Raw genomic sequence first — 19,560 nt, 5'->3', positions numbered from 1 at the left:
CCCACTGTCCTTAACGAGCCACTGTAGATTTACTATTAAAGTACATCAAAATCATTTTTAAATATTTACTGTACCAGGAACAAGAGAGTACAGTTAGTGGTGTGAGAAATAGAGACAGGGGTTCGGGGAAGGCTCAGAGATTGTTACCTTGCTCATCCCAGGCTAACCCAGAATGGAGATGATGAATATATATATATATAGCAGCGAGAGTGGTAATAACGTAGTAACATTTCTCAGCTGAGCGCAGCACAGCAGCACTGACACGTGAGCAGAAGGGTGAGAGGGCAGGTGTCTGCCACACAATTTAATTAGAGCGACGATAGGCTTTGTCCATGATACTGTTGCTTCAGGCGATCTTTAATTGTGGTCTGCTAACCCCCCCCCCCCCCCCCCCCCCCCATTCATTAGTATTCATCCACTCAAAGACTGTTGCTTTGTTGAAAGCTCAATCTCCTATTCCTTTCAGGAGCAACTATGTATCTCTTGCTTTCAACTGTGATTTCATAGATATAACAAAATGCACAAACAACACCAAAAGTTCTTTACTAAGTCACTGATTGCATCACTTTTTTTTCTAAAAAGGATCGAATATCCTAATATTCATTTGTACTGTAAATATCTTCCTGGGATTGCACATGCTTGCATACAATTCTGACACTGAAGTGCAAATGTGTTGGAATAGAAGACTATTAAACCATCCCTGGCCAGATGCATAATTGACTTATTTTCTAAAACGAGCTTGTGGAAATACAAGCCATAACCCTGCCTGTACGGTGTAGGTCCAGTATGGGCAGAAACTGATTTGAAGTGACGAGTTTACAAGGTATGCAATTCTTTGGCAGGTGTTTCTTTTAATCCCATCCCTTTCTATTTTAGTTCATATAGAGTTATCACTTCTCATATATTCCCAAAGAAGTTCATAAAAATAAATTGCACTAAAGAAAAAGAAAGAAGTAAATTGCTTTCAAAAGCCCTTTCCTCTGGGCTCCTGCATTATCAGCATCCTTTATCCTGCCTACCAGGAAAAAAAAAAAAAAAGATTAAAAATTTAAGATTAGCCCTGGCAATAATACTGCATATCTCTCATTAAAACTGTAATCGTGCGTAAAATGAGATTGATGGAAATTTATCTAAAAGGTCAGGGAAAGGATTTTTTCTGGGCTGACACAGGATTTAATGGACAGGGTTTTAATTTAGCTGCTTCGCAACACAATGAGAAGGGAAATCCCCTTAGGCCCAGCTGAAGTGCTTTTCTGCCTGGTTACCACTTCATTCTCACTTCGGGAGGAAGCAGGCAGACTCAAATTCTGTACATTAGCAGAGCAAATAAATAAATACAAAAAATTGTTTCACATACAAATGGTTTAACCACAACCAGAAAGATCAACTCTGGATGCAAGTGGGCTACGAAAGATCAAACCACAGGAATATCAAGCAACAGACGAGCTGCAGTGGCTAAAGTCACACTCACCTTTAACAGTGGAGAAGGCACACCTGTTTCCTCTCTAACAATGTCTTGGAAGCTGTGCATTGTGGGCCTTTATAGCCGTTCGCTAATTTCCAATGCATGTTTAAATGCATTCAGTGTGGTACCAATCTTGACAGTTAGAATCGCACAAATATATTTTGAGGGGAAAATGAGGAACAAATGTTTCACCCATTCATTCTGAGCTAGTAGTAAATTAATTTGATACAAATGCACTTTTGGGACAGCATGCTTATTGAAAGAGGGGACGACAATACACGCAGGGATCCTTTTATATCCCCTTCACTCGGTACATGCATAATTGTGCCATGTTAAGTTTCCTGTCTATGTAAATGTATTATAATGCATACATGTTTTCTTCAAAGGTTTAGCAGGGCAACTTCTCAGACTCCATAGAGTTCACACAAACTGTTTTAAAATTCTAAAAAATGTAATAAAAAGTGACCAAAGGGGATATTCATTGTGCAAGTGATCTGAGTGAGGTAAGTTAGACAACACATGCCTCCCTTCAGCCACTCTGCGTTTATACATCTGTATAAATACTTAAGTGATGATGGATAAATGAGTTGGATGTAGGAGCATAAAGAATTATCTGTAATGGTTGATGAAACTGTTCAGGTCACCTCAGAGTATGTTTGCATTTTAAAACACTGATGCAGTAAATAGTTTGTAATGTATACTGATACTGTCTGAATCACCTTCAGAGCCTGATTCCCTTTCATTAGAGTAGTGGATTCCCACTTAGAGAGCTGTCTGGCTGGCACTGTACACTTCTCTAAAAGCTTCATAATTATCAGTGTTTGTCTCGTTTAGTGTGACCGTCGACATGATGTACCTGTGTCAATCTTCACAGAGGAGAAAGAAAGAGAGAGAGAGCGTCTGAGAGAGAGAGAGAGAGAGAAATAATGCTCCACCACATCATTAAAAGAGGGAGATCATATAAATAAAATACAGTTATAAATAAATAAAGAGAAACAGAATGAACACGTCCCCCACGCCCTTCAATTCAAATTTTAATTGGTAAGATACTTCTTGACATGACAAGCTATGCCAGAGTTAGTACAAAAAAATATAATGAACTCATCATAACAATGAGAACAGCGCAGATGCACTTAAAGGTCACTTAATTGGTCTCCTCCACATTGCAAATGGCAAGATGAAATTTCTTTTACCGTTCCCTCCATCATTTTCATCAAAGAATTTGATTCTGCCAGCTTGGGAAGAATATTTAGAATTTAAAATTCTCCACTGCTGCAATGCTTGTGGGGTTCTCCTCCTACTCAACCCCCCCCCCCCACTGTTCCGATCCATTTGGAACCTTTAGGTGCTGCTGTTTTCAAGGTTAATTTTTTATATATAATTAAAACCTGACACTCACAGCTTTGATTGATTGTTCTGCCGCTGATCTCATTTGAATGCTTTTGAATTGCTTTTTTTTTTCTTCTTTGGCAGATTAAACAAATTTCCCTGCACCAGACACATTGGGGGGCAGAGGAACCTGCTTGCTTGAGACGACCGAGTGAGCTAAATAATCAACGAAATAAAGAAACAAATAAACAAAATTACTTTGTTCACAGCGTTCCTGGATTTTTATCGACGGGATCAATTCATTTTGTATTATTTGTACTGGTAGGGTTCTGTAACTCAATAAAAGGTAATGTTTCTTACTGTGTAACCATTAGGCAGAAGAACATTACAGAGGCAGTGGATTAACATGCACAAATTAAGGCACAAGCCAAGTCTAACTCTATTAAAATGACAAGCCATTCTGCAGAACATCTCAGCAGGGCACCACACCAACTGCAAATGAGAGTATTGCAACGTTTGTAACCTTTATCACAGCAGTGCACTTTAGTTGTGCAAAAGTGGTTACACTTTTTTGGCTAAGTTCAATAGCTAACAAGGCTGCTTGTTTTCAAGAAGGAAAAATATACCAGCCATAGGCAAATTATTAAAGAAGAATAACATAATTTCAACACACATAGCTGAAGCTGCAGCTATAGCCAAAATGTTTGCATCACCTAGAATGCATCATCTATAGTTTAGATATTTTATTTAATATAATATAATCACAAAAAATAAAAAAATAAAAAATACTGAATGATATTGCAGAAGTCTTCCAGAAGCCATAATAATACTATTGTATTTCATGTCATTTTTCCATTTGTCAGTTGTTAAGTATATGGAAAACTATAAAATGGTATGTAATTCAATATGTTAATGTAACATTATTCAGCAGGTTTCATTCCACTTTATGAAGCAAAATTAGCTAATTCTATAGGGTGATGCAAAACTTTTGGCCATAGATGTAGATGGCCCCAAATCTCAACATTTCTAAAATGTTTAAAACTCAAAATCTTGGGCAACCACTGGGGAAAAACTAAGCTGGATTAATACCCAGGTAAAAGCCATAACAAAGTGTACCTGCCTTTAAAGCAAGCTGAAGAATTTCTAACATATTTTCAGAAATAGGTACAGTTACATTTTAGTTTTGAGTTTATTGCTAGGTTTCTACACTATTGTCAGCTATTGCTATTAGTTGTAGTAGTTGTTGTAAAAATGTCTGTTTTGGGTAAAAAGTCATTGTGTAATTGCTAATGCCTGCCGTATCAGGATAACCGTGCCATATTTCTTCCAGATCCATTGTGCTGCCAAATCTGGAAATGCTGTGACATGCTAATGGTTCAGCTAGAAAATAAATCATTTTAAAACAGTTAATACATGACGACCAACCACAAAAGGAGATAAAAAAATATATATACCCAAACAGAACAGACAATGAAAACTTTAAAGATGATGATGACAGCTATGGATCTAAGTATTACATTTAGACCATTAAAACAATAATCAGAGCATGTGAATGATAGATTAAACAAATAATTACATATCCCATAAATCACATAGTACATGGAATTGTAGTTATAGTATACCACTCAGGAAATGAATAAACTGAAGCTCCATAATACCTGTGTTAAACACAATTAATTCATATGGGGTGCCATGTGTAAAAAAAAAAAAAAAAACATTAATATTTTAACATGTCTTTATTTCCGTATTTAGCTTAAATCTTGTATTTTTATCCCAGATTTATAAATCTTGTGAAAATAAATAAAAAAAAAAAATTAAATGTGTACATTCAGATATAATTTATAAACCTAGTTACAAGATTTAACATTTTGCTAAATATTTAACTAAATCTTAAATCTCTTAATAACATTAAACATTTTGCTAAATATTTAACTAAATCTTAAATCTCTTAACAAGATTTAACACTTAGCTAAATATTTAACTGGCCAGCTAAATCTAGAGTTTGTATACAAACGATCATCCACCCGCTTTGTGCTTTCACGCGATTTGATTGGCTCTTGCAATGTTAATGGGGGAATGTGGATATTTCAGCATTACAATAGCCAATCAAATCGTGTGAAAGCTCAAAGCGGGCAGAGCTCATTTGCATACAAACTCCAGATTTACATTACTCCAGATGAATATTAAAACTTTTTGTATTTAGTATTCACTGTATACTGTTTAATTCAATATTTTATTGATATTACTGTTATAAACACTCATTACACTAAAGCTAACTGTGATGAAACAATTCATTTTAAATATTTTAAAACACTATAATGAAAATCATAACATTATATACAGTACCACACCAAGATTAAAGGCAGGACAAGTATCCTTCAGTCCAGTATTTGTTGCTGCAGAAGTACATAAGGGGCCTTTTAAAATTATAGAACATGAAAGACAGGGCAGTCTGCTTCGCTGGTGACCAGCAGTAACTACTGCCTGAAATATTTAAGAATGCTGTTTTATTTGTGTTCTACAATGAGTCAGCTGAATGAAAAGTGCATGCGGTTGTGTAATTGTGACGCTCTTCTAAGCAGATACTTCAAAATACGGGTAGTTTGTTTGACATATGAAGTTCATCTATATTTAATATATAAATACAATAATATTTAATAACTATTATTGGATTGTAACTACAAGAGACTAGGGGGGTGAACTGTGCATCGCAACTGCTGCTGCAGAGTTCCATACAATAGGACCTTAGTTTTACGTTTCCGTAATACAAACTTTTCTTTTTTGGATAATTACATTCTGCAATTGTTAATTTCTTCTGTTGTTTTGAAATAATAATAATACAACCACTCATTTAACAAGGGAGCAGGGTGAACGGGTGATTTAAACTCCTAGTTTAATTTCTCCTGCTAATCCTGCTTTGTTCCTGTAAGACTCTGCCAGGCCACACAGCAATTACCTAGCCTCTTTTAAACTATGCTAAATTGCAGGTTGCTGCTGCTGCATTTATTACAGAACCATTGCATTTCTGCCTTCCTTTTATTATTGTTTGAGAAGATTTGGAAAAAGGGTGTTGTGTGATTCAACTTCAAAAAAGAAAAAAAAAAAGGTCTGTGAAGAGATTGTCTTCTAATGGGAAACTCCAATGTCCAATATGAGAACATTCCCAGTTCAGAATTTTGCAGTTGAAAGCAGACACCAATAGTATTAATTGAGCCTGTTTGTTTAAGCTAGCACTTAATGTCTTCTAATTGGAAAGTTGTCCAATGATACTGTTTATACACTTGGAATATCTGTGGCTTCACGAGCATATCTGCACAACACACAAACCGAACACATCAGTGTTTAAACTTAATATAACTACCTTTTTTTTTCTAAACTGATGGCAAATAAAATCTTGTAATTTCATGTTTTTCCACCCATGATGTTAACTGGTGAAGCCTTAACCATAATACTGTATATAGGAAATAATCAAATCCTAAACTAGTTTTCTGCTCGAAAAGGAATTAAAATATTACAACAAAAACGAAACAAAACAAAACAAAAAAACAATAGATTGCATATTGCCAAACTTGTTATAAACAGCGGAAGCCCAGGAGGCTACCATCCTGGGAAATAATGAAACAGCAACCTAAATTGTAATGGTATGACCCTGACTCTTATTGGTGGTTAGTTTATACACCTGTATAGATACTCCTGAAGCCACGGATGGGTTGGGGTCTGTTTCACTGGACTAATCAGCAATCTGCGACCCTTTGATCACCATCTAATCTTGTAGTGTAAATGCGCACAGCATCGCTAACTTATAAAAGGATACAAAAACTTCCAGACGCTTTGATGCCATATACAGCAAATTCAGTGTTTGGTTTAATGAAGTACAATTCACTTCTTCATTTTGAGGTCCCCGATATATTTAATGGATGAACACAGCTTTTATAGAACTCCGAACAGGCCTGCAGCATTGAAAGAGTTAAATGAGTTAAGTTTTGTTTTTGAGATTTCAGTGTATACAGCACACCAGCAGGCAGACCTTATGTGGATTGAAAGAGAGAAATTCAGGATTAGAGAAGAGTGAGGGGGAGGGACATAAGAAAGAGACAGGGTGGGGGTGGGTTCTGTCAGAGGAGAGGCAATGGTTATATGGTTTTATTGCAAGAGCATTGGAAAATTTTCCTTTAAAAATGAATTGGAATTAAGTGCAACAGCATGTTAGGTTCTTGTCCACCTTTAACTTGACAGTATATATGTGCTGTATACCACACTCCAAACCTGCCGGTCTACTACAGATTGTATTTTTTGTTATCACAGGTTCTATATAAGAGGCATAGCAATAGCAGGTTAAAAATATAGTAACAGCAGCAATGACAAGGTCAGTTTGTTACAACCTCTCTAAGAAATCACCATAGGGTAAAAATTCCTGGATCTAGAAGGCTTGTTAGCTGTGCAGATTTTCTCTGTGTTTTGAAAAGATACCTTAACACAATCAGGTGAGTGGGGGCTGGGCAGTGTCCCTTGGCCTGTCTCTATCAATGTTCTGTGATCTGGAGACTGAAATCAGCCAGCAAAGTGTTACAATATTGATGGCCCCCATTCTGTGTCCATGCCTGGCCCATCCATTATTCATTTTACTTTGAAGGTAGCATATGAGATGGCCCTCATTTCATCCACTCTCCACACAGTTAGATATTTGCTCCTTTTTCATCGTTATTTAGATTCCAGTCAGCGCTGACATTTTCCACTGCCCCAGCTTTGCTAATTCACAGACAACCCAGTCCCCTTCTGATTGAAGTGGAGTGTGTGTGTGTGTGTGTGGACTGTCTACCACTAATACCGAGATCCTCCAAGAGCTCACTTCGATAGGAGAGACTGAAACTCTGACACAGCAACACATGTCCTTGCTTTTCAAGAAGTTATGGGCATGTATTTTCGACTATTGGCAATCTGCAGGCAAATTGCATACTCCATAGTAAATGTATGAAGTGGGCAATTTACCCATAGTGGAAAAACGAGCCCTTGGTGCTGAGAATAGTACTTTTTAAACAAAACTAAGCAGACGTAGTTTTTATAAAACAAACATAGCGAACAACATGTTTGTGATGTGTCCTTCTTTTGTATGGAGGTTTGATTGACTAGCCCCGTAAGAAAGAAAATTACACGGGTCCAAAATCGGCAGTGTATGTTTTGATTGAATCCACCCCCTACCGTGCATTTTAGCCGCTTGCAAAATTCACATATTACACAGTACTGCTTCTCCAACATCATCAGTGCTTCCCTTGAACTGTCTCTTACTGGCTTTAAGCTATTTTGACTGCTAGGTGCTGACCATTGTTTCATTTTCCCTTTCCCAAATGTCATGTGATGTTGTAACCTTTAAAATGCTTCATACTAGACAATAATATACCATACCATACTGCCGAGAAGATGGAGATCAAAATTGATTTTGAAACTATATCTGTATCTATATCTATCTATCTATCTATCTATCTATCTATCTATCTATCTATCTATCTATCTATCATATATATATATATATATATATATATATATATATATATACACACACACCTGTGATGGATGACTGGATGACACGATACATATAGATAATATATATATATATATATATATATATATATATATATATATATATATACACACAACTCAAACACCATTTTTTAAAAATCTGCTTCCCTAGTTGCTGGATGGAATACAATGTAATTAAAAGCCTCAATATCCCTTTCTCAATGTTCTTGTATTTTTGGCTCATTTGGAGATTAGTTTAAGTAGTACCCACATTTCCAGTTTAACCATTTCCAAAAGTAGGATCGCTTTGAACCTTAACTTCTTGCCACTGTTTGTATATAAGAACAAAGACACTTTTTCCTGGATAAGAGGAACAGCGTTCTGGGATCCAGGCTGGGATTCTGGAAAGGAAAACAGATCCAGATTTGTGATCAGGCATTAGCTCTCTATATACACAATATATTTTCAATAGGGTTAAATTGCTGTAATCATACCAAGTCCCTCACAAGTCCTGGAATTAGCTTACAAGGCAATATGGAGCTCGCCTTTCAAAGTGTTTTCTTAAAAACTGGCAGAAACTTACAGAGACTCGGGGGGGGGGGGGGGGCCCTTTCGAGCTTGATTTTTCCTGTTCTTCCTGCAGGGGGCACTCTTGTCTATAAAACAATCCGGCCTGTTACTTTCAGTTCAAGGTTAGTCTATTCAGATCCCAGACTCTGGTTTCCTGCAACTATTAACCTTCAACATGACTTCATTGTAGTGTATTTATTATTTTATCCATTTGAATTGTTGAATTTGTACTAAACTGGCCACATTTTAAAATACACCACACACTCACACACACACACGCACACACACACACACACACACACACACACACACACACACACACACACACACACACACACACACACACATACACACTAGCACCCTATCTAAAACCCCCATGTTAGTAATAAATCTTTATTGCAATACACACCCTGGGTGCAAAGGGGTAGTGAACAATATATTTTCTCATTAACAAACTTTATTTACAGTATAAAAGTTACAAATGAGAACTTAAAAGTCAAACACCACCATATATTTTAACCCATTTAAACTAAATCTTTGTTGTTAATAATAATAATAATAATAATAATAATAATAATAATAATAATAATAAATAATAATAATAATAATAATAATAATAATAATAATAATAATAATACATCTGTTTTTGTTCGTTACAGAGAAAAGTTTTAAATCAGCATAAACAACTTAACATGTTGAAAAGATAGTGTGTGCAAGTCTTCTTAAATATTATATATCTGAGTTTTTGTTAAATTTTTTTATCATTGTTTAAATTCAAGTTTTCACTCAAAGTCTCTATTTCCAGGATAATATAATAATTACAAAGAATTATGGTGGAAATGATTATTGTTTACTAGTTGCTTTATAAAAAGGGCGAGAAAATAAAATATGACAACATTGTTTATTCTTTTTTTTTTTTAAGTATTCTAATTATTTTATCATAAAGGTCAGAAATCAAATGCTAATACTGCAATTGCAATCTGCCAACAACTCACAATTTCTTCTCAAACTAAAAGCAACTAAATTCAATGATAAACATTTCTTGAGTTTAACATAAGGATGCGCCTGTGATGGGAAAGGGTGTTTTGCCAGCATGTAGAGTGACTATTCTAATATAATTATTATTAGAATTATTATCTTTAGTAGTAATCATAGTGGTTTTGGTTGTAGTTGTAATACATTGTGGTAAATATGAACTAGACTCTTGTTGACAAACATAATAAAAAAAACAATCTTACTAGAAATATGTATCATTTATTATTTTTATCATTTTTATTTGTTGTTTGTGAAAAATCTGATTTCTGATTCATAGATTTTTTTAAAAGAACTGTGGTTTCTTGCTTGCTGGCTGCCTGGCTGTGCATAAATGTGTGGACACATTGTGGTGATTGTGAGCTGTGTGAAGAGGAGCCGCTGTGGCTTGCCTACTCATTCGCTCACTCCACTGTGAAGACACTTTATCTTGTCTGACAGCCTGACCACTGCTGCCTGTTCTGATGCATTCAGCATACCTCCATGGCATCATAAATAAATCAGAGAAATCACTTTTTTTCCCGCTTTCCTGGGCGGAATAAGCAATAAAAAAAAATAGGAAATGGCGCTTACTGGGTTTTTTTTTTGTGTGTGACTGAGTGGTTTTAGGTGCAGAAGCATTGCTATCATAGTTTATATTTTATTTGTGTGTGTGTACCTTGCATATGATTGTATGCTAACATGAATATTGTTTTTCTTTAATTTATAATATTCCTTTGAAAAATGTAAGATGTGTTACTGTACATGGATGGTAGCACAGTAATTACACACATGGGGGTGTAGTTGCAATGTAACATAATGTTTAATCGCAAAATTAAAACTATTTCCAATTGCTATCTTTTGTAATTGCACTACATTTACACAGAGGAATTGCTTTTTTTTTAAATATAAAGTGCTCCCTTATTTTGAGACTTGCCTAAATAGTAAACAAATGAAATATGTGGTTAATTATGGAAATAGCCATGCATAGTAAATCACATGAACTGTCAATATGAATTCACCAGATTTGTGTTTTGTCAAATTGTGCAGCACTATTGTACAGTAAAATTGGATAATATTTTAAATATAATTAAAAGATAAACAGACAACACAAATAAACCTGTGGTCACTCTATGAGGGTTAAGGGGAAAAAACTGTTAATATTTGACTTAGTTCAAATGTAATTGTGCAAATGTAATTCAAATGCATATTGAATTCATAGGTGTAAAACTATAACTAGTCAGGTTGGTCGACATCTACGGCTGAGTTTTTGAAGTTATGGATGACATATTACATTCATAAGTGGGAAATAAACATCAACCAGTGACAAAGTCTTAAATTGTATTGTGTTCAATTTAATGATGACACTACTATCCTTACTGTGACTTTTACAAAGTACCAACTGGCAAAAAAAATAAAAAAACCTATGAGAAATCCATCAGTTATTCTTAGCATAGTTGTTATTGTATGTGGTAGTTTTTAAAATCTGTTATTAGGGACAGTGATGCCATACATAAAATGTAATCATAGCGTTTGTTCTGTAAGATGGACAAAGGGGAGTATATGTATATTATACACTAGTCATAAATGCATTATCAGTATATGTGTGTGCATAATACTGTACTAATCCATGTTACAAATGACAGCTGACAGAAAACTGCACATTTTGTGTTTTTCCTTCCTGTTTGCTCCTTATGTATATTTACAGCATGGGTATATTCTGTATATGTATATGCACCTATGTGTGTATGTGTGTAGAGGGTTGGGGTGGGGTGTTCTTCCTTGGAAGAGAAAAAGAGAAGAAATGTGAAAATGATTGTCAACTCAGCCCCCCTGAGTAGCTTGAATGCTTGTGTTTGTCTACCACCAGCCAATTACCTTGAAACCCAGCCCTTATCCCAAACGCAGGCATGATATTGAAACCCAGCCCTTATCCCAAACGCAGGCATGATATTGAAACCCAGCCCTTATCCCAAACGCAGGCATGATATTGAAACCCAGCCCTTATCCCAAACGCAGGCATGATATTGAAACCCAGCCCTTATCCCAAACGCAGGCATGATATTGAAACCCAGCCCTTATCCCAAACGCAGGCATGATATTGAAACCCAGCCCTTATCCCAAACGCAGGCATGATATTGAAACCCAGCCCTTATCCCAAACGCAGGCATGATATTGAAACCCAGCCCTTATCCCAAACGCAGGCATGATATTGAAACCTAGCCCTTATCCCAAACGCAGGCATGATATTGAAACCCAGCCCTTATCCCAAACGCAGGCATGATATTGAAACCCAGCCCTTATCCCAAACGCAGGCATGATATTGAAACCCAGCCCTTATCCCAAACGCAGGCATGATATTGAAACCCAGCCCTTATCCCAAACGCAGGCATGATATTGAAACCCAGCCCTTATCCCAAACGCAGGCATGATGGGGTTTTTGTATATTGAATTCCATCTCCCGGAGAGATAAAGGCAGCGGGAACAGGGGTCTGCCACTGCTTCAGATAAGTGTTGCTCGCAAAGCGCTGCTTTCTGCTGCCTGTGACACTGATTATAGAGAAAGGAGACATGGGTGAGGGTGGGGGGTTGTGCAATTTTAGTTTTTTTTCTTTTAATTTGCTATAAAACTGAGAAGCGGAGATAGGAGTCTAGTGAAGTGAAAAAGAAAGCAGACTCATTTTTATTTAGTTATTTATTCTGTTACTTAACGGTTATGTAAGTAGCAGACAGACACTTTGATTGAGCCCACTCAGGTATAGAGCTTCCCTCATTTACCAAGCAGTTTTCTGTCTGCTGTTCAGAGCTGTTTTAAGGCGTGGGGTTGCAGGGCCTGAAGACCCAACTGAAAAATGTTGACCCCCATCATATATTCATTCTAAAGTGTGAATGACAGTGTTTATCAAACTACAGATCTGCTTTAGTGTTCTCTTTGTTTCCCCACTTACTAAATTGCGCATATAGGTTGTATAGGGTGTTTCAGATGGAAGGAACCCTGGTTTTTATTGTAGGACTGACCTAAATCGGTGCATAAACGAATCTAAAGCCACCTTACATTTGTATTCTGCTAGATAATGGTTAGCTGTTGCTATAAATATCAGCCACAATGTCTGCTTGTGACAGGTCTGAATTAAATCAAGAGTTTATGGTGCCACCATTATTTTCTAAGAATAAAATCTACAGCATCCCGTTCCGTTTATTTCACTGGTGTTTTGAAACCAGCCACGCTCAGTACCATTGAAAGGGGATGGATTGTGGATCTAGCCAGCCACAGTGGTCACTCAACTGTGTGCGGCCTGGCAGGTGTTAATGGAACTCATAAACAAAGACTGAACTTCAAGAACTCAACAGGTTTTAGAAAACATAAACAGCTGGTCAGGGAGAAGAAAGATAGAAATAATTAGTCTATACTATACTATATTTTATGAAGATAAAAGCTTTGCAATAAATACAATCTATACTATTCCTGATATTTATTTAACTGTTCTTAATGATTTGAAAAATGTTCTTTTCCTTAAACAGTAATGTATTGCATTCATCATATAAGGTAATATAATTGCAAGACCATTTGAGCAATAATAATAATGATTCAGCCCAAAGCCTGCTCATTTAAGTCTAAGTCTACATCCCCATAATTGAAATCCAGATGATTGACAAAGAAATCCTGATGGTTCAACTCCAACCTCAAGTCTAAGTTCAAGTTCATGCCCTGAAGATCCAAGTCTTGAAGAATTTATTTCACTCTGCTGTTTGCATCAATTCACAGGACTTTCTCTGACGCTCCTACCTTTCCCAACATCAGAAGGATTCCCGGTGCCAATGTGTTCAATTAGAGCCTGGCTCTTTGAACCTCCTCCCTTTCGCCACTGAACTTCCCATAATCTTTTCAATGTGGGTATAATTCAGCATAAAATTACCCACAATTTATAGCCCTTTGGTAGAAACTGTCTTTGAGTGTTGAAATCAATGCAACAATTTAAAAGAACTCAGTGGAGTGTCTTTGCTCAGCCAGAGACGCTGCAGTTAGGGTAATTCTGTAATGGCAGGGGACATAGTCTGGGTTATCTACCCTTCTATCTGTCACAGATCAATGTTTTACAACAGCGTGGCTTAACCCTTGCAGTGCTGCCCTCGCCTGCTATGAATCAGTAGTGTTCGTTGAGGTTTTAATCCAGTGCATGTAACAGGAGGGCAAGGTGGAGCTGTTAATGGGTTAGTGTACAAGCCTTCAGGCTCAATCTTACAACAATATTTGTCAGGGCTGTGTGCCCATAATAAACACTATACCATGGCGTTGATCCAAATAATCTTCAGTGGTACTACACTACCCAATGCTTTGTTTCTGGGGCATGGTAGCACAGAGGTATCATTTTCAGATTAGTATTGAACCAGTGTGCTTCAGTATCAAGATGGCTTTTCAAAATCTATCCAAAGTCTATTGTGTTGCCTTTGCTGGGTAATGTAAGGGGTTATAGCGCTATCTCAGTTCTACTTTTCCTTTACTTTTATGTATTTCATGTACTCCTTAAAGTGGTCAAAATGAGAAAATTCTTCTTAGCAGTGGCATCAGTTAGTCACTGTATCTGGTTGTACCTGACTAAACCTGGCTGTCGTAACTTCAAACTCCCTAAACATATTCAGTCAGCCTCAGTCATCATTCTGTGAAAGTCCAGGTTAACAAAATATTCAGTTTTTAGCTAGCAAGAAGCCATTTCTTCAAAGAAAAAGGGCATTTGCGAACTCGGTGCTGGGTTTTATGTGGGTCGGTGGTGGTTTAGTGTGAAATATTGCAGGTTTAGCTGCGAGACACAATTTCTTGTGTATAAAAGGAACTCATTGTGTCTGACTGATTGGCAGCAACAGCAATCACTTGTTTCTGATATATTAGATAGCCGAGGAAATTAAATTCATGCCAAAATGCATGGTCGGAAATTAGATTGCAAAATTTCCTGAAAGAATCTACGATTGTTTTACACATCGTGCCCCTGGAGGTGCTGATAACCACTGATCTGAGGGTTATTAATGAAAAACTTATTTTATATTTAAATAGAAAAGCCTTTTTTAAATTTTTTTTTTTTTTTTTTTTTTACCAAAGCTGTAATTAACTTCACTATCTTCAAGTCCAGAACCTTTTCTTAACAAGTTATTAGAATCGCCAAAAAAGAAAGAAAAAACACCAAGTTACTCAAACCTACTATCTTCCACACTGCAGCCCACTACTCTAACCACTGAGCTACTCAAACCTACAACCTTCCACACTGTAGCCTTGCACTCTAACTACTGAGCTAAAGCCCACTCTCTTCCATACTGCAGCTCTACACTCTATACCCAGACCCACAACCCTCTACAAAAAGAAAGTGAGCAAGGTTATAATAGCCTTTAAGGAAGAGTGAGCAAGGTTAGTTAATCAGTTGTATATAGCCTAAAAGTGAGAGTGAGTTGTTACTGTTTAAGTGAGAGGTGTACTAGAACAAAAGCTGATTTGGAAGGTGATTCCATCCAGCCCTTTCAAACTAACACCCTTCTTACAAGCAGGCAGGCAGTCTGTAGCTGGAACAGGATTGCTATACTAGCTCATAACCTAGCAGCCGGCTGATCAGAAATTTGTATTGCAGCCTATCTATTTCCCCGCTCAGCAAGGTTGTGTGATTGAATTTAAATAAGCAAATGGCAAGATGAGGTTTCTTTGACATCCTCGCCCCCCCCCCCCCCCCCCACTCTCACACACACATCCAGTCCAATACAATATTTGATTGTTTTCTTTTTTTCTTTTCTATCTTCTCCACTTTCTCGGTACCAAGGCAGCGCCTCCATTTTCTAGTAGTTGCATGCAAATTGGAAGCAACAGTGATCGGAACTTATTACAAAATGGAGTCTAGCTTGCTAGGAGAGAGAGAGGTGTGTGTGTGGGGGTCGGGGGGGGGGGGGTATGGAAGGGGGGTGCAGCCAGAGTGCAGAATGTAAACAGTTTCAATCGCTCTGTGCTGGGGATGTGGAAATTAGATTTATCTTTTGATGGAAGGGGGGGGGGGGGGGGGGGTCTTGGTGCGTTTTTGTTTTCGGAGAGAGGAAAAAAATGAAAATGATTTGTGACTAGCTCAGCGTTGCCATTTCTGTTTCTTTCTCGCTCTTTCTTTCTGTCACCGTTCGGATTGTATCTGCCCCCCCTGCCCCCCCAGTCTCAAAACATAAATCCTACAATAGAGGACGTCCACTGGACAATCAAATAGGTAGATCACATTAGCAAAACTTTGGAAAGTGTGCTGTTTCTGCATTGAATTGTACAGTCCCCTATGCAAAAAGAAGTATACATTGAATACACAGCATATAGATTTTTATTTACATATGTATAGTATATTTGTATATGTATTATATCGTAAGTAGACACTGACAATGCTGTGATCTGAAATTTGTATAAGAAAATGACATCACATATGATTAGCTATACTGTTTAATTAATGTAATTTAGCTCTATGTTTTCAATTAATATCAGCTTTTATCATATGGAATCCAATCCAATATTATTCTCTACATCCTTTTGTCCCAGTCATCCTTTTTGTCTTGACTCCCCCGTCCCCCACAAATAAAAGTAAAATACATTTTTTCAAAACTGAGAGCATGCGTCCATGTGCAAGTGATTATGTATAATTGAAGTAGTTATGTCACTTGCCCCTCTGACCTTGAACATATCAGTATTGCACCTTGTCAAGAATAAGATCCAGCTCAGTCTTCTAGAATTTCATAGTTGTGATTGTTCTTTCTTTTTGGTTTAATTTAGTTCACAATCAAATTTTATAAACTTCTTCAACCAACTGTAAACCTTTTATTATGTCTTCCTCTTATGCCCCGTCTACTCTGTTCATATGAAAAATATATCAACGAAATAGAACTCACAACCTTCCACACTATAGCCCAGCACTCTAACCACTGAGCTACTCAATGAAATAGGGTGTATAGGAATCACACATTTTATATTGTGCATGTAAAAATATATATTATATATATAAACCATGTCTTAAATATATCCTAAATATATTATATATTCCAGAATATGCCTCTGTATTTTGTACCTATGTCCTGTAAACGTAATTGATAGCTAAGTAAAAAACATTAAAACAATGACATGAGCAAAACTGAACACTTCACTATAAAAACTGAAACTCCTTCATCACTAAATAACATGATATTCAACAATCTATTTATGCAAAATGCAAAATATTAAACAAACACAATAGCATTTCTACTGCTGTAACACTAGAGGGTGGCGTTTGTTTAGAATCTGATCCAGGAAAAACACAATCACTGGGTGGCAATTTAAACAAGCTTGAAAACTATAAAGAATAGAAATTATATTTAAAAAAAACCAAAAAAAAAACCAAAAAAAAACCTGACATATAGATAGATCAAACTCTCTCATCCCTCCCTTATCTCTGTCTTCTCTCTGCTGTCTTTGTATCTTCCCTCTTTCTTTCTATCTCTCTCCTTGTCTCCTTCTGCTTTCAATTCCTCCAGCAAGGGGCTGGCAAGTGTTGAGTTACCCCAGAGCTAACATTGCAGAAAAGACAGAAGTGTAACTGGAGCTTTTAGCTGTCTATAAACTTACAGAAAAAAAAAAAAAAAAAAAATATATATATATATATATATATATATATATATATATATATATATATATATATATATATATATTGAAAAAACTGTCAAATACAGACTACCAGAAAGTTACCAGTCTGTCACGGTTACATTGTTGCACCTTCCATAGTCTTCTGTAATTCTGCCTGCAAATAGAAGGGCTTCACAGCCTACCACTTTGAACACATACTCACTCAAACAAGGGGCCTGCTGGCTTTTATCCTTAATATTTCTGTGCTAGATCTGTTTTTTTGTATATGAAAAAGAAGTAGTGATTTTTGACTAAAGCATGACGGTCTGAAAAGAACATATTCATTATAAAGTCAGATGCGTTATGATGTTAGAAGATACTCATTTGGATGTTGAGTTTTATTGAGTCCGTTGATGAGAGATGGGAGTTCATCAATGGCTTCCTCGATTAGTTTCTTCCACTGCAATTTCTATGTTAAAAGGGGATGAAAATCAAGGTTTCAAAATCCCCTTTCTTATTAACAACCACAACAGAATCCCTGGACTCACTTTTCACATGTGGAAGATCTTTTGTTCTTTGCTCACTTTTTATACTTTGTTTCAGGATATGCAATACCTTATCACTTCATGTGGTATAGGTCTGCTTTACAAACTAAATTTAATTAGGTATCAGGAAACAGAAATGACATTTCTTGGTAACGCTTTACATTAAGTGTCTCTAATTACTGTGTATTTACATAGTAGCTACTTAGTAAATACATGTGTATTTACACATAATTACAATGTTATTATGCACACTCACAATGTGCTTAATGTGTAAATCTTTTTTCACGATGTACACAAATGTATCAGAAAAGGGATACGGTTAGGGTTAGGGTTATATGGTGCAAACAGATTTACACAGTTGCCCATTTCTTGATATGAATGCATTGGTTTTGATCACAATAATAAGAGGACCAGTTGCCTGAAGAAGCAAGAACATATTTTTTCAAGGCTGTCTAGGTTCTGGTTTCCAGTTAGAGCTGACTGGGGCTGTTGAAGGGATTCAGACTGTGAGAAAAAATATATTGTGGCTTACCAAAAAAAAAAAGAAATTCAACTACATATGCATCTGTATCTAAGATAAAAAAAAGGAGTAATTCTGCTTTCTGAGTCAAATTATGTGTCAAATTACACTTCAGTGTTTCTTTTACACGTCAATTCAGAAGATTTAAACAGTTTGTAGATCATTTTAAGTCCTTGTTATTGTTTAATTAGTATAGTTTAGTTAATAAATTCAAATATTAATACAGCAGAATTGACATTTTCATTTACACGTGTATAGTCATTATTAGTAGTTTATTATTTAGTTTGGTTTAGAATAAAAATGAACTACTCTTTTTTTTCTTTGATTTTAGAGTTATTTTTGAAAACAATGATTATTATTATTATTATTATTATTATTATTATATTATTATTATTATTATTATTATTATTATTAAAAATACATTTGCAAATGTGGCTTTAATTCAGCATAAATATTTATTAGGCCTCAGAGGTTTTGTTGAGGATTCAACAGTGTGTCCATCCTGCATCCTTTTATTTAACAAAAGTGAGCAGCATTCTCCAAATACTCCAGCACCAAAGCATTCGAGCTGAGGAGGAAGAGCAGGTCAAAACAAGGGCCGGTTTTACACCTGCAACAATAGATTGTTTTTCATCATCTCAACACATTTTTTGTGTAAGTTACTTAAATATTGTGTCCTGTATTTATTTAAGAAAATGTTTTCAAAACCAACAACAAAAATTCTGTTGATTGCTGTGATTTGTCATGAACTCCAAAAGGCAAACTTGGAATATCTGTCTGAACATGCTTTTGTATACCATATGCTTTGATTACAGTATTTCTGTGTCAGATTGCAGGTACTACAAACTAAAATAAAAACATTTCATTTAGCATAAAAATCAATTCAGAATGCTGATCCCGGTATTAAACTTAATAAAACACTCCTGGTGACAGTTTTATAAAATTAGATTGTAATTAAAAATACATGGGCAATACAATATGTAGTGTTGGTTATAACTGACTG

This window comes from Polyodon spathula, chromosome 13 (genome assembly GCF_017654505.1).
Source record: "Polyodon spathula isolate WHYD16114869_AA chromosome 13, ASM1765450v1, whole genome shotgun sequence".
In the NCBI taxonomy this organism is placed as follows: Eukaryota; Metazoa; Chordata; class Actinopteri; order Acipenseriformes; family Polyodontidae; genus Polyodon; species Polyodon spathula.
This window is presented reverse-complemented; position numbering follows the sequence as displayed.